This window comes from Eleginops maclovinus, chromosome 22 (assembly GCF_036324505.1).
Source record: "Eleginops maclovinus isolate JMC-PN-2008 ecotype Puerto Natales chromosome 22, JC_Emac_rtc_rv5, whole genome shotgun sequence".
Classification (NCBI taxonomy): domain Eukaryota; kingdom Metazoa; phylum Chordata; class Actinopteri; order Perciformes; family Eleginopidae; genus Eleginops; species Eleginops maclovinus.
Window position 1 is genome coordinate 1528398 of NC_086370.1, and position 14173 is coordinate 1542570.

The 14173-nt window shown below is 43.4% G+C and overlaps 1 pseudogene; it reads left to right on the forward strand.

Moving 5' to 3' along the window:
- The window catches only part of LOC134859153 (F-box only protein 28-like), a 29957-nt pseudogene that overhangs the window by 10707 nt on the left and 5077 nt on the right, over window positions 1–14173 (forward strand).

Consider the following 14173-nt stretch of genomic DNA (forward strand, 5'->3'; position numbering starts at 1 on the left):
AAGACTTTTTCATCCTCCAGTCTGTCGTCTGCTGCCCTGTCGTCTGTCTTCTGTCTGCCCTTCGTCTTATCTAATCCACGCCTGTATGTTTCCGCAGCTTTTCCCAAAGAGTTGGATGTAAAATAAAACTGCTCTTACCCAAAACCCACTTAGACAGGTATTCCTGTATTTTTTCCCTGTACACCTTTTGATGGCCTTTTCCTCCAGCCACAGTGGAGTCCACCGGCACCTGCCTCCTGACTGCTGGCAAAAGGGGCCATCAAAGCCTCATGACCAATTCAGGGGTTTCCCCTCATGAGCTGGACCCCCGAGCAGGATGAATTCCGACGAGCTGCTGAGAACCCCCGGGGAGGAGATCCCCCCCCCGGCGCCAGATGGCAGACTGCCCCCCGGCCGTTTTTAAAAAAATTTTTTTTTTTTTTTTTTTTTTTTTTTTTTTTTTTATTTTTTAAAAAAATTTTTTTTTTTTTTTTTTTTTATTTTTTTTTTTTTTTTTTTTTTTTTAAAAAATTTTTTTATCTAGTAACGAAGAAGACAGGGTCAAAACCCCAACTTTCATTTATCTGGGATTTAAAAGGGATTTAGAATGCTTTAGTCTGACTTTATTTAAACACCGACCCCTGTACCTCGATGGAAAAAATTTACATTTACTGTTTATACATAAATTTCATCGAACTTTACTTTTTCTTAGTATTTCAATATTTGCTAAGTAATCTTTTTTCTCCATTTCATTTATTTAATCCCCTTTTTTTACTTACAGACTGGATTAATATGGGGAATATGATCAAAACCCTTTAAAACAACTTTTGTTCCCCCTGGGGTAAATTCAGCACTACCCTGCATCAAAAGCCTTAAAACTGCTGCACCCTTTTCCAGCTTTGGAAAACTTTAATGATCAAAAATTATAAAACATATCAATAAAAATTCTGAAAAAGGACCAAAACGACTTTTACCCTACAAGTATTCCACCTGGGGCTTTTACTTTTCTTAAGTACAAACTTATACTTCTATTTTTTTTCCGAGTACAAAATCGAGTATTTACTTTTTTTCAAATACAAGAACTGGTACTTCTTCCACCTTCCGAACTCTTCTTTTCAGTCTTAACTTTAACCAAAGGAGGAAATTTAACACTGAGGGCGAGATCGAGGCGCCCCCTCCTAAAAATTATGAACTATGATATCACTACAGCTTCACACAAAATACTAAAATACGCAAAGTCTATTATTTTCACCAGTTGATGAAATTACAACACAATGATTAAAAGGATTAACTGGGAATCAGCGGCAAATAAGGATATAAAAAAAAAAATAATCAGAAAATCCCATGACAGTGTTGCTTTGGGAATACACGTACATCTCTAAAAAAAAATACAATTTCAATACAAAAGTATAAAAATCATATTAAAAGTTATACAGTTTGCTAACATTTGGTTAGAAAGGGGAATTTTGGCCAGATGACACCAACCAACCAAAAGGGTTTTCTTCTGTCTCTTTAATTGTGTTTTCGTGTTTTTTAGGATTTTTTAAAATCCTTCTGATCCTGAAAAACCTGCATACTAGCTTTAGACCAAAGAACAACCCCCAAACCCACGGGAAGAAGAAACGTTCAAACTATTTTATCGACCTGTCTCTGTTTTTATTTTAAATTCATTTTGTCGATGGGTTAGTGCCAAAGTTTCTCCGCCTGACTTGGCCCTTGATTTCTCCGGGAAAACTTTTTTATATAAATTTTTACCCCTTTTTTTTAATTTTGGTGTGTGTGGTGTATATATATGTATAGAAATACAAAAAACAATTTAACACAAAAAGGGACATCAGGGGTAGGCTACAAGGACACATAAGAAAAATAAATATACATTACAGAAATAAATGAAAAGAAAATATGATAAAACAAAAGCTAAGATTTAAAGAAAAATTTTTATAAAAAGAAATTTTTGGTTTTGATTCCCCCTTTATTCTTTTTGCTATTTTAATAGTTTTTTCCATTTTGCGAAATTGTATGTAAAAAGTGCAATTTTTGTTTTGGAGTTTTTTGAGGGAAATTACATCCCTGGGTTTTTTTTTTTACAGATACATTATATATAACATTTTTAACGAAACCTCTCAAACTTTATTAAGATTTTTTTAATTTTTTTTTTTGATTTCTTCATGTAGTAAAGCCATAAGCCTCCCTGAGGTCAGTCACTCTTTGGTTCTAATGTGTTATACACTTTTCTCACTCTGGCTTCTCATTAATGCTCATTTCCCCGCTCCTCCTTAGGGGCAAGATGGGGGGCCGTGTAAAAGATTTGAGGATTGTTGGGCCCTTTTCGACTCAGACTGGGTGTCACCGAGACAGTGAAAAGCCCTCCACCGGGACCACCACACCAAAAACCCGCGCTGGGGCTGCCCTCGGGCCCATAAGACCATCCTCCACTTCAGCTTACGATGAATCACCTCTGCGTGCGAAAGAAAAAAACAAGACCCGAAGGGAACGGAGCTAATGCACCAAACACGTCTCTCCTCGGACACTATTATTGAAGTCTGAATAAATTGAGGGGTTTGGGTATCAGCGTCTTTAACTGGTACGAGCCCCACGGCTGCATAGCTCAGGTGGGAGCGGGAGGGAGGCGTTTCAGCAACACCCCACACTAACACACGCTACTTAAAACATTCTACACACACACACCCAAAAACACACACACACAACACACACACACACACACACACACACACACCACACACACACCACACACACACACACACACTGCTATACAATGTCTAGCTGGGGTGTGTATGTATACATGCTTACCACACAGTTATACATGCATGTTCACAGGAGGAGGTGGGACCCAACCTGAGACTCTGCATGTGTTTAACTCCTGTCCTGCACTCCCCACACCGCCTGTCCCTGTGTGTGTGTGCAACCGCTCAGTGAGGACCCTGCTAACACCCCCGTGTTTTTGGTGTCATAAAGCTATTATTGCAGCAGTTGTGTGTTTTTTTTATTTTTTACCATGCAACATTTTCAGGCTCACTCTGGGCTGCTGTTCATACATTCCAGACAGGTTACAGGCTCCATCCTCCACAGGGTTTCTGCAGGCGAACTGAAACTCTGAAGTTCTTTTGGGTGTGGTGTTGGGAGATGAGTGCCTAAATGTGTCCTGCCACAGCAGATCCCACTGGACTTCCTCCTACAGACTGTTAACCTCCTGAGCTTATCGGGAGTCTTCACTTACGAGGGGAACACCTGGTTGACAGTGTGCTTTTTATTTTTGTTTACAATACATTTACTTAACAATATGCAATTAAATGTTCTGTTATCTTATCGTTTTTTTTTTTTCCCATGTTTATGTTTTTTTACTAGTGTCCTTTGGCATTTATTTGCTCTTTTGTGTCACTTGAAACATCCCTTTTACATTATTTTATTTTAATTGAATTTCAATTTCTTCTTGCACTTTTCATTATGTTTTTCAGTATATTGTATGTTGCATTGTCAGAGGAGCCTGGGATGTAAAAGTTTCAACCTAACTACTCTGTAGCTATTGTGCAAATGAAGCCTTTCAACTTTAATCGTTAATACCCATTACAGAAATCCCAACATTTCTATAGAATATGATTGAAAGCAATCAAAGGGAAACCCGTGAAGCAGTTGTTTGGAGGATAAACAAGACTTTACTACCAGAAAGTTCTTATTGTGCACTGTATGAGGAAAACGTACTTAAATTTCCCAAAGGGAAACACTGTTTGGGAATAAATTTAAAGAAGATATCCCGTGTTCATAGTCACTTTAGTTCAGACATCTGGGCACTTCATGGAGAAATGCCCAGATTTCAACACTTTTTGTCTGAAGGACAGTAGCTCTGCTGATCCAAGCATTTTTTAATGCTTTGTCTTTTTAAGTTATCTGTAGCCTATACTAAAACTAAATTCTACATAAATATGTCGAATTATTATAAATAAGGAAAATGGTTAATAACAAAGTATAAAGAATTTGTCCTCACATGTCACTCAAATTGACAATCAACAGAATGGTGTGAGGCAACCCCTGACCAGCTGGACCCCCATGCAGTGTGTGAGGACCTGTCCTCCTGCTGTGGAGGCCTCTCAGAGGTGTTTGTCCTGTGTGCGTACCCCTAGTTCCCCTGTTGCTCAGCTCTTCTCTCCCCTGTGTCTCCTGCAGGTGTGTAAGCGCATGGACACAATCTCCAGCGGGTCCTGAATCAGGGCCCTTTCCTGAAGGTGGAGCGCTCCACAGCCTGGCCAGCGGCGTGAAGGCCCAGCTGCCCAGGTCAGTGTCCAGCACTACAACACACCTGTCCCCCCCACACTGTGGACCAACATCAGCAAAAGTGACGTACCAAACACAGGGTTCTGAGGACATTTATAAAACTGGATCAACTTGCAGCTGTGACTTTGGGCCCCTGGGGGTCAAAGTTAGTATTGCAAGGGGGTCAGTGGAATCTTCTTGAAATAAATAAGTATGTATGGGGAAGAAAATAACATGGATTCTAACAGGGCAATTATGGGTGACTTTTGCCTCTGATGCTGAGACATTTACATAAATACCTTGAATTGTGGCACAGTTATTCTAAGTTTGCCCTTGATTCTGACACTGATGTAGACTTTAAAGATGTGTTAACTATTCTATGCTTCTTATAAAATGATCACTATCGAATTCCAAAAGTTCCTCAATCTCTGTCTAAGATGAGTTTCTAATGGCAGGTGACAGCAGCTACATGTGCTCATGTTCAGTAGCGGACAGAGACTTAAAAGACCTACAGCTCCATGATGTAGTGAAGTCACGGGGGTCATTCATACTGAAGACATGTCCCCACCACTGCCATTAGGATCTTTTTGTTAAAAAATGTTCTGTAAATAATGTGCAGGGAGAATTTTAAAACTTTAAAAACATGTACTATCGGGAGCACTGTTCACACTTTCTGGGTGTATTCTGTAGCCGAAGTGGTGCAGTTTTGGACCTTTTAGACACGTTTAATTTTAGTTAAAATGTAATAGAGAATAGCTTTGCGAAAACGTAGCATAGTTACTGCAGTAGTTTAAAAAAAAGTATTGTAAGCATATATATATATCTATGCATGTTTTTGTTTGTGGGGGGCACTAGTGGTTTTGTAAATCGAAAAAAGTGTCCCCAGCACTTTTTTCTAAAAAACTGATGCCAATGGCTATAGTGAAAAGAAAATAAGGGATGTCAAGCTGTGGTGCTGCCAGTGTTCAGAGTATTGGTTAAAGCTGAATACACTCTCAAATCAGAGGAAGGCCACGAGGCGCTGGCTGCTGTTAAACTTGAATGTGTGTGTGTTGGGGCGCATCACAAGGAGTCCAACTCAAAGCAGGTTCAGAACCTCTGTCTGAATGTGTTTGTTCCCCTGCTGCTCTAACCAACATCAGTCACTACAGAGGAAACCTTCTCTCTTTTTTTGAAAACAGTAATTGTTCGCTTGATGAACACTTTTAATTTAGTTTCAGTTACTATCCTCTGAAAATGTACGGATGTGCTTTTTACTCACCCAGAGGGCGTTCTAATGTTGTGATCCGTGGGGTAAATCATTGGCATGGCAACAAAAGCCATTAAATGTCATACACTTTCTGGTCACATGTAGTTTTTGAATCCGTTAGATTTTTCAGCAGACGTGATGTGAGCACCAGACAAAGTCGGGAGATTAACTACTGCCCCTGCTGGAAACCTTTTAGGGATGCCTTAATGCAGACGTGTTGAATCATCAAAGAGAGAATCGCGGGTTCATCACAGTGTTTACCCCCCCCCCCCCCCCTTAGTAAACCTGTCTGTGAGCTTCTCCTGAGTTGTAGAACATTGGCTGTATTCCAGTGCAGTGTGTAGCTCAGTTGTCAAGCCCCACGTTAAAGGAAGTTGTCTGTTAATGAACAGTCCTCACAGCGTGTTACACTGACCTTCTCCAGGCGAGAGTCTGAGAGGAGGAATCATTCCCTTGCCCGTCACGCAGACATCCTGGCTGCCGTGGAGACGCGCCTGTCTCTGCTCAACATGACTTCATAAAAATACGCGACTCCAACCTCTGCTGCTTAAATCCCTGGAAAGGTAAGCTGCCTCTGCGTTTCCTCAAGAGGAGTAGCCCTGTTCTCCGCTCAGCAGGAAGCTCACACTCCATCTGATGGTTTTGTGCCACTATGGGTTTCTTAGTTTCTCAGTCTGTCCACAGACTCTGAGGTCCTCTCCTTGTGTGCTGTCTTATCTGCTGTGTCGTGTGTCTGTGTTTTCTCAGGTAATAGATGAGATTTACCGCGTGCTGCGCCTACGTAAACTCCACTCGAGCCCCCCAGCGGGCTCATGAGGTCCTGCAGGAGTTGAGGGATTTTTCCCCCTCCATGGCCATGGAATACTTTGATGGAAGATCGTCCCAAATCCTGAAGAAGAAGCTGCCGGGGCCGACCTGCCCGGGACGCCTCTTTTGGCTCCACACCAGGAAGGACCTGTGTCTCTGCGGGCGCTAGGAGTTAGAGTTCAAAAGAAAAAGTCACCAAAATTCGGCTCTCATGTGGAGTCCCAAGCTTTACTGTAGGTGCTGAATATTCACATTATAACGGTCTATTCAGCACTGAGGTTTTTTTTCATATAAAAAATAAATAGGGGGTTTATGGCTAAAAACCTGACTGTGCGACAAGTGGACATTTGATAATCATACTAGATTGTATTTATTTGAACTCATTCATTGAAAAAATCCATACTACGAAAAGACAAAAACAGTTTTTTGTTGCAGTTTTGGCACATTCTGCAAGACCAAATGTCTGGTTATTGGCATGTCCTCCGGGCCTGCACTCTCATTGAGTGTGTGGCAGCTTCTAGTGCAGCTTCTACTGCCCCCTCTGTCCTGTCCCCTCAGTGGCCGGGCCCTCCACCTCCTGACCCCCATGTCCCTGCTGGCCAAGAACACACCGTCGCGCTCTGAGATGACCAAGGTGCAGCAGCAGGTGAAGGTGAACGGTGCATCCATGACGGTGCTGCGGCGGGAAATGCAGGAGATCCGGTGAAGCAGCTGGAGCAGCAGAAGCAGCTGCAGGACCAGGAGCAGAAGCTGCAGGAGCAGACGCGGGTTTGATCGGCGAGCAAACGTCCGCCTCGCCGAGCGGGAAACACAAGCTCCGCGAACTGATGGACAGCAGTGCTGCGCGATGGGTGGGCCCCGCCCCAGTGCTGCGGCCACCTCCACCTCCAGCAGTGCGGTTTTGTCCTCTAAACTGCGGCCGGAAACGTCTGCAAGTAGCAGCGGAGCCGCACCTCTTATCCCGGCAGGAGGCGAGGGGGGTGCCCCAAACCACAGAAAGAGCTCCGAGCGCCCCCGCAGTCCCGGCCCTGCGCGCAAGAAAAACGACTGTCCCCCCCCCAATCCCTCGCGTCACCCCCCCCACCAACCATGCCTTTCTGTCTGTGAGAGGGGAGTTAACTCCTTTGCTTACCCCCCCCCCCCCCCCCCCCCCCCCCCCCCACACACACACACACACCCACTAATAGGCAGGTGGTCGGGCCTTTGCAGCTCAGACTATTTATTGAAGGTGACATTAAAATGACTGCAAAGCGTTTTAATGGAGAAGCTTTTTTTAGAGGCTATATGTTTTCAAAGATGTGGCATGGCTTAACAGGAACAGGACTGTCGGTATGTTTGGGTAACTTAAGTCACACTGTACGTGTTATTGTAGTTTCTGAATCAAATCTACCAAGAGATATTATTTTGGAAAACGTGCACAATTAAAAAGGATATCACAATATAATAACGGACTCATAACAGTCCTTGCATCAAGTTTAATTATCATAACCTACAAAATAAACCAAATTTAAAGTTGTATTTTTTGGGTTGTCAATGAGCTCCTCTCCACTGCCACATGGGGAGGAGCTTCGAATCCATAAACACCTTTTATACTCACAACGGCTTCTTCTTAACGGTGGCTAAGTGCCAGTGCTGCTCGGCTGCTCAGATCACTTAATTTCAGCCTGGCCCGCTTTTGAATAACCAAAAAAAGAAAAGGCTGGGTCAGAGTGTCAGCTGAGTGTCAGACCGCTGCCGCCCTGATGGTGCCTAGTGTCCATGCTTTTGTTTTATTCATGGCTGAAACATGATGTGCATCCGTTCCTTTCTGATCATACCAGTGCTTTACACAGCTACACACAACACACGACCAGGACAGCTTCACGTGCTTACGGTACACTAAGTGTTGCAGTATTTTGAACCTTCGGGCCTTCTCTCCTTTTATTTCACTGCAGAACGTGCTGCTCCATGTTTGATTAATGCCTAAAAATATTTAGCAAAATAAGATAAATAGTAGTTAAACAATCATGCATTATTTCATATGCAACATTGAAATATGTTGTCAGCAGAGCTTGGTTTTTCCATATCATGAACAATCTCTTTTGGGGTTTCTAGAAACAGTGACAGTGTTTGAAGTCAGCGACATACTACACACATGACTGCACATCCCATGAATACACATCACATGACTACAGAGCACATCATTTTATCTTCCATGTGATTGTAATGTCACTCGTCCCTGCCCCCATGGAATGAACACGTAAACCATTATTGTTTAATCGGTAGCTCTTAGTTGTACCATTGCATCTCTTTTATTATTTTATCCCACAGTTCAATAATTAACCCTTCTGCCTTGCAGTCTGAAGAGCTGCAATGCATTGTGGGGCATTTGATTAACTTGTGTAAGCTCTGGTCTCATACTCTGATATTCTTGTGAATCTACTACACATTCAGGCAGCAACATACTAAACATCTGAGTGCTCTATATAGTCAACATCAGAATCAGTGAGGAGCATGTTGATCTGCAGTAATGCTTTACAGAAACAGGTGTCATGATTTAGACTCACACACTCTCTAATTGTTTGTAGTAAATGGGCTGAATCACGCAGTATGGTCCTAAAGGAAACAATGCACCATGAAAGAAGTCTACTGTACATGTGATACGTTCAAAGGCTCTGTTCATCCAGATGATACATGTTCTCACTCCCTCTGTCGAACTTGGGTCTTTCTTGTTCATGTGTAGAGATATGTCTCAGAGACGTCTGCCCCCACCCGAAAACAACGAAGGAAACTTAACCTGCCTGGACAGAGGGAAGTTAGAAATTATATTTTTGACCCATCAAAATTTGTCATTTAATTTATTTTAAATGTTGTGACTTACTTTGACAGTGAGGTTAAGATGCTCCTTTCCTATGAGGGAACTATGAGGATTGTGAGTAGTCTGCGGTGACGGAGGGGGGGGGGGGGGGTCAGGACTACTGGGCCTCTCTGCCCCACCTCTTGTGAGGCAGGGTTAGCTCTGAGCCCATATTGTGGCTGCACTTTCGTTCTCTGTGTGGAGCTGTTGTGTCTGGAGAACATGAACATTGGGTAAAGAAACTTTGGAGATGCAGTTCAGGTCCTTCTGAACACTAGCATGTAATGCCATGAAACTGGGCCGAAAAACACAAGAAGATAATCTAGAGGCTTTATTTGAGACTGCGTCTCAGTTTAGAAAACTGTACTGTAATTTTCATGTATTTTAAGTCTAGATTGTGAATTATTTCATGTATGTATACCAAGAAAACTATCCTTTGAGTTGGCTAACTTGGGGCTGACTACAGTTCTGTTTGCACACATTGCTGTTACAAATGTACAAATCAAACCTATTAAAAACGCTACATGACTTACCCACCTCTCTCGGTTCAAACCCATCACACCCTGTCAGTCAAAGGTTCCTTTTTCAGCTCATTTGAATATATAATAGTAATAATGATAATTCATTGTATTCATTTTAGCGCTTTTACCAGTGCTCAAAGCGCTTTACAATACATATTTAGACATGTGCATTTACATGTGGACAATACCCACAGGAACATTTTAGGGTGAAGCGTTCGCCGAAGGACACAACATGATGTTGACTGCAGTGGGGGTCACGGTGAGATTGAACTGCTGTTCCTGAGAAGCCCTGGTCTAAGGATCAGCACAGTAGCACACTGCGCCCCATATGCAGTTTGTCAGACATTTTAGCCTTAAAAGAGTGCTCCATTATTTTGTCTTGCTCTGTTTCAAAGTTGGTGGTTGTGTGAGATGCACATTAACAAACACAAATAACCCAACATGAACAGTGAGGCTGGTGCTGGTTTGAGCTCAATGCTAACGCTGATGCTAAGCAGGTCATAGGCAGGCTGATGCTAATGCTAACATTAGCAGTTCACAATTACAGCTGAGCTAGAAGCTGCAGTTTTATGCAAATCAAAAGAAGGGCACAATTGAAATGATAAACTTCATGGTGGTGCTAGAAGTGAAGTCAGACAGCTAAATTTCATCCTGAGGGAATCATGACAGAGACACCAAATCATTTTGCAGTTACTAAACATTTTAGTCTGGAGCAAACAACATTTTTGCTTCAATGCATGAACACATGATAAAGTTGGTAAACTTCTCCATTTCTACCCCCCTGCCCTGCCGTCCTTAGGACATGAACTCAGATTTGATCAAAGAATTTACTGTAAAGAAAGCCAAGTCTTATACAGTACATATAGTTTGAGCTTTAGTGTAGTAATAATATAAGTATTATTACTCTTCCTGGATCAGAGGAACACATGTGAGAATGCTATTCGTCGACTACAGTTCAGCTCTCAACACCATTGTGCCCTCCAAGCTCGTCATCAAGCTCAGGGACCTCGGGCTCAACAGTGCCCTCTGTGATTGGATCCTGAACTTCCTGGCGGACAGGTTTCAAGGTTTCAAGGTTTTATTTGTCATATGCACAGCAGATACAGCGTATATGTTGGCAATGAAAATCTTATGTCGCGTGCTCCTCCAACAACTCAACATACATGGTGCAAATAACATAAATAAAATAGTGCAAAAAGAGAGAAGAATATTTACAATAACAACAATAAAGATTTGAGGATGTGAAATATATACATATGTGGAATACATTGAAAGTATTTAAACACTTTACACTGTTGAATGAGGAGGTATGGACAGATGCATATATTACGTATAACAGATGTATATGGCAGATATGTATAATATATAGATATGTGTACTATAAACAGATATGTATGGCAGATGTGTATAATATATATATATATATATCTATGTGTGTACTATAAAAAGATGTCAGTAGACATTCACACAGCTCAGGAGTTCAGCAGTCTTATAGCCTGTGGTATAAAACTGTCTCTGAGTCTGGTAGTCTTGGTCCGGATGCTGCGGTACCGTCTGCCAGACGGCAGCAGACAGAACAGACTGTTGCTGGGGTGATTGGGGTCCTTTAATATCCTACCGGCCTTCTTCCTACACCGCTGGGTGTAGAGGTCCTCCATGGATGGCAGCTCCGTCCTGGTGATGTGCTGAGCAGTTTTCACCACCCTCTGTAGAGTCTTACGGTTGAGGGCGGTGCAACTGCCATACCAGGCGGTGATGCAGCCAGTCAGGATACTCTCGATGGTGCACCTGTAGAAGTTGCAGAGTATCCTGGAGTCCATGTTGAACTTCCGCAGCCTGCGGAGGAAGAAGAGCCGCTGTCGAGCCGTCTTGGATATGACCCTGGTGTGATGTGACCATGTCAGGTCCTCACTGATGTTTACCCCGAGGAACCTGAAGCTGCTGACTCTCTCCACAGGAGTCCCGTCGATGGTGATGGGTGTGTGTGCCTCTCTCTGCCTCTTCCTGTAGTCCACAATCAGCTCCTTTGTTTTGCTGACGTTGAGATGGAGGTTGTTGTCCTGGCACCAAGATGTCAGGGCTCTGACCTCCTCTCTGTACGCCGTCTCGTCGCCGTCTGTGATCAGGCCGATGACGGTCGTGTCGTCAGCAAACTTGATGATGGTGTTGGAGCTGTGTGTGGCCACGCAGTCGTGCGTGAACAGGGAGTAGAGGAGAGGGCTGAGCACACAACCCTGAGGGGCTCCGGTGTTGAGGGTCAAGGTGGAGGATGTGATGTTCCCCATCCACACTGCCTGGGATCTGCCCGTTAGGAAGCTCATGATCCAGTCACAGAGGGCGCTGTTGAGCCCAAGGTCCCTGAGCTTAATGATGAGCTTGGAGGGCACAATGGTGTTGAATGCTGAACTGTAGTCAATGAACAGCATTCTCACATAAGTGTTCCTCTGGTCCAGGTGGGAGAGGGCAGTGTGGAGGGTGAGGGAGATGGCATCATCCGTGGACCTGTTTGCTCTGTAGGCAAACTGCAGGGGGTCCAGTGAGTCAGGGAGGGAGGAGGTGATAAAAGTTTTGACTAACCGCTCAAAGCACTTCATGATGATGGAGGTGAGTGCAACTGGGCGGTAGTCATTGAGGCAGATGGGTTTTGTCTTTTTGGGGACAGGGACAATGATGGACTCTTTAAAACATGTGGGGACTACAGACTGGAGCAGTGACCTATTGAAAATGTCTGTGAACACATCTGCCAGCTGAACTGCACACACCTTGAGAGCACGGCCAGGGATGCCACCAGGTCCAGGAGCCCTTTGTGCGTTGATCCTTTTCAGAGATCTACACACATCTGCACTGGTTAAAACCAGTGAGCAGGGATCCTGGGCCTTTTGTGCCTCCACAGCCGGGGGCTTCTCAAAGCGTGCATAAAATGTGTTCAGTTCATCTGGGAGAGATGCAGACACTTCCTCAGCACCACTCATTGTCCTTTTGTAGTCTGTTATTGTTTTTAGTCCAGACCACATATTTCTGGCGTTGGAGCCCTTGTAGTTCGACTCCACCTTGTCCCTGTATTGTCTTTTCGCACTGCTAATAGCTCTCCGGAGTGCATACCTGGAATTCCTGTACTCATCCAAATCACCGCCGCTGTGCGCGATGGCCCGTGCTTTAAGTTTAGCTCGGACCTTGCCGAACCCAGGCAGTGCGGGTGGGAAACATCCCATCCCCCACCCTGATCCTCAACACCGGAGCCCCTCAAGACCGTGTGCTCAGCCCTCTCCTCTACTCCCTGTTCAAACATGACTGAGTGGCCACACACAGCTCCAACACCATTGTGAAGTTTGCTCACGACACGACCGTCATCGGCCTGATCGCCAACGGTGACGAGACGGAGTACAGAAAGAAGGTCAGAACCCTTACATCGTGCTGCCAGGATAACAAACTCCATTTCAATGTCAGCAAAACCAGCTGATTGTGGATTACAGAAAGCGACATTCTCTTGACCTTTAAACCTCTTCAAAACATACTATTTATTTTGTAAACAATTGAATGAGGCCATAAAGAAGAAAATAGATATCTATGACTTCATTGGTGATAACTAACTAAGTAAATTTACTCCAGTACTGTTCTTTACGATTTTGAGGTACCGGTGTTTCAGTTTAACTGGGTTCCGGTTCAACTGGTGGCGTTTGTTTACGTTTTCCACTCCTTGAGCGTCATATGACGCTGTACGGGCCGAATCATATGTGGTTGCCAAATTCGTCATTTTCACCTTACTTGTGTGTCTGAAGTGTGACCAGACAATATTTTTTAAAAATCTCGGCGAAAAAATGTTAAGCATCACTCCATGTAAATGTGCATGTGGAGATCACCTACAGACAACAACACAAAATATGCTGGCCAAGAAATAGAAAATATATATACAATATTCCAACTCCACCGACGGGATTCGAAACCGTAAATCTGAAAATATAAATCTCAGCCTTGATCGTTACTCATTACGCCACTGACCGACTCAAACAACACCGTGCTTGAACCATATAAGTCTTGTCAGCTCTTGTCAGCAGCTGTTTACAAATCACCGTTTAACATGGATGAAATAAACCCCACCCATGTTAACTGGTGATATTCACAATATGACACAGGCAGACGCTGCCAACGCAAGCCTCAAAAACGAATGCAAAAGCCATGTGTTACGGCCATCTGAAATGAAACTGCTTTGTTTTTAAGCCTTAAAAAATGCATATAGTGACCATTACAAAGCACATATCAAATGCTATGAAAGTATCCGCTGTGAGATACGAACCCAGTCATGCTTTCAAAAGGTATTAATCCACTGCTCTACCGCTAATGGCCTGAGCTACTGTTCAGACGTTGAAGCAACAAGGTGAATATTTATTATTGACTATTTGCTTGTAGCTGCTCCCAATTGAGAAAAACTGTCATAATTGGCTTCTAATTCATCACTGGATACATTCAAATAGAGGCATGGTTGTGGCCGTCAAATACATGCAGGACATTAAT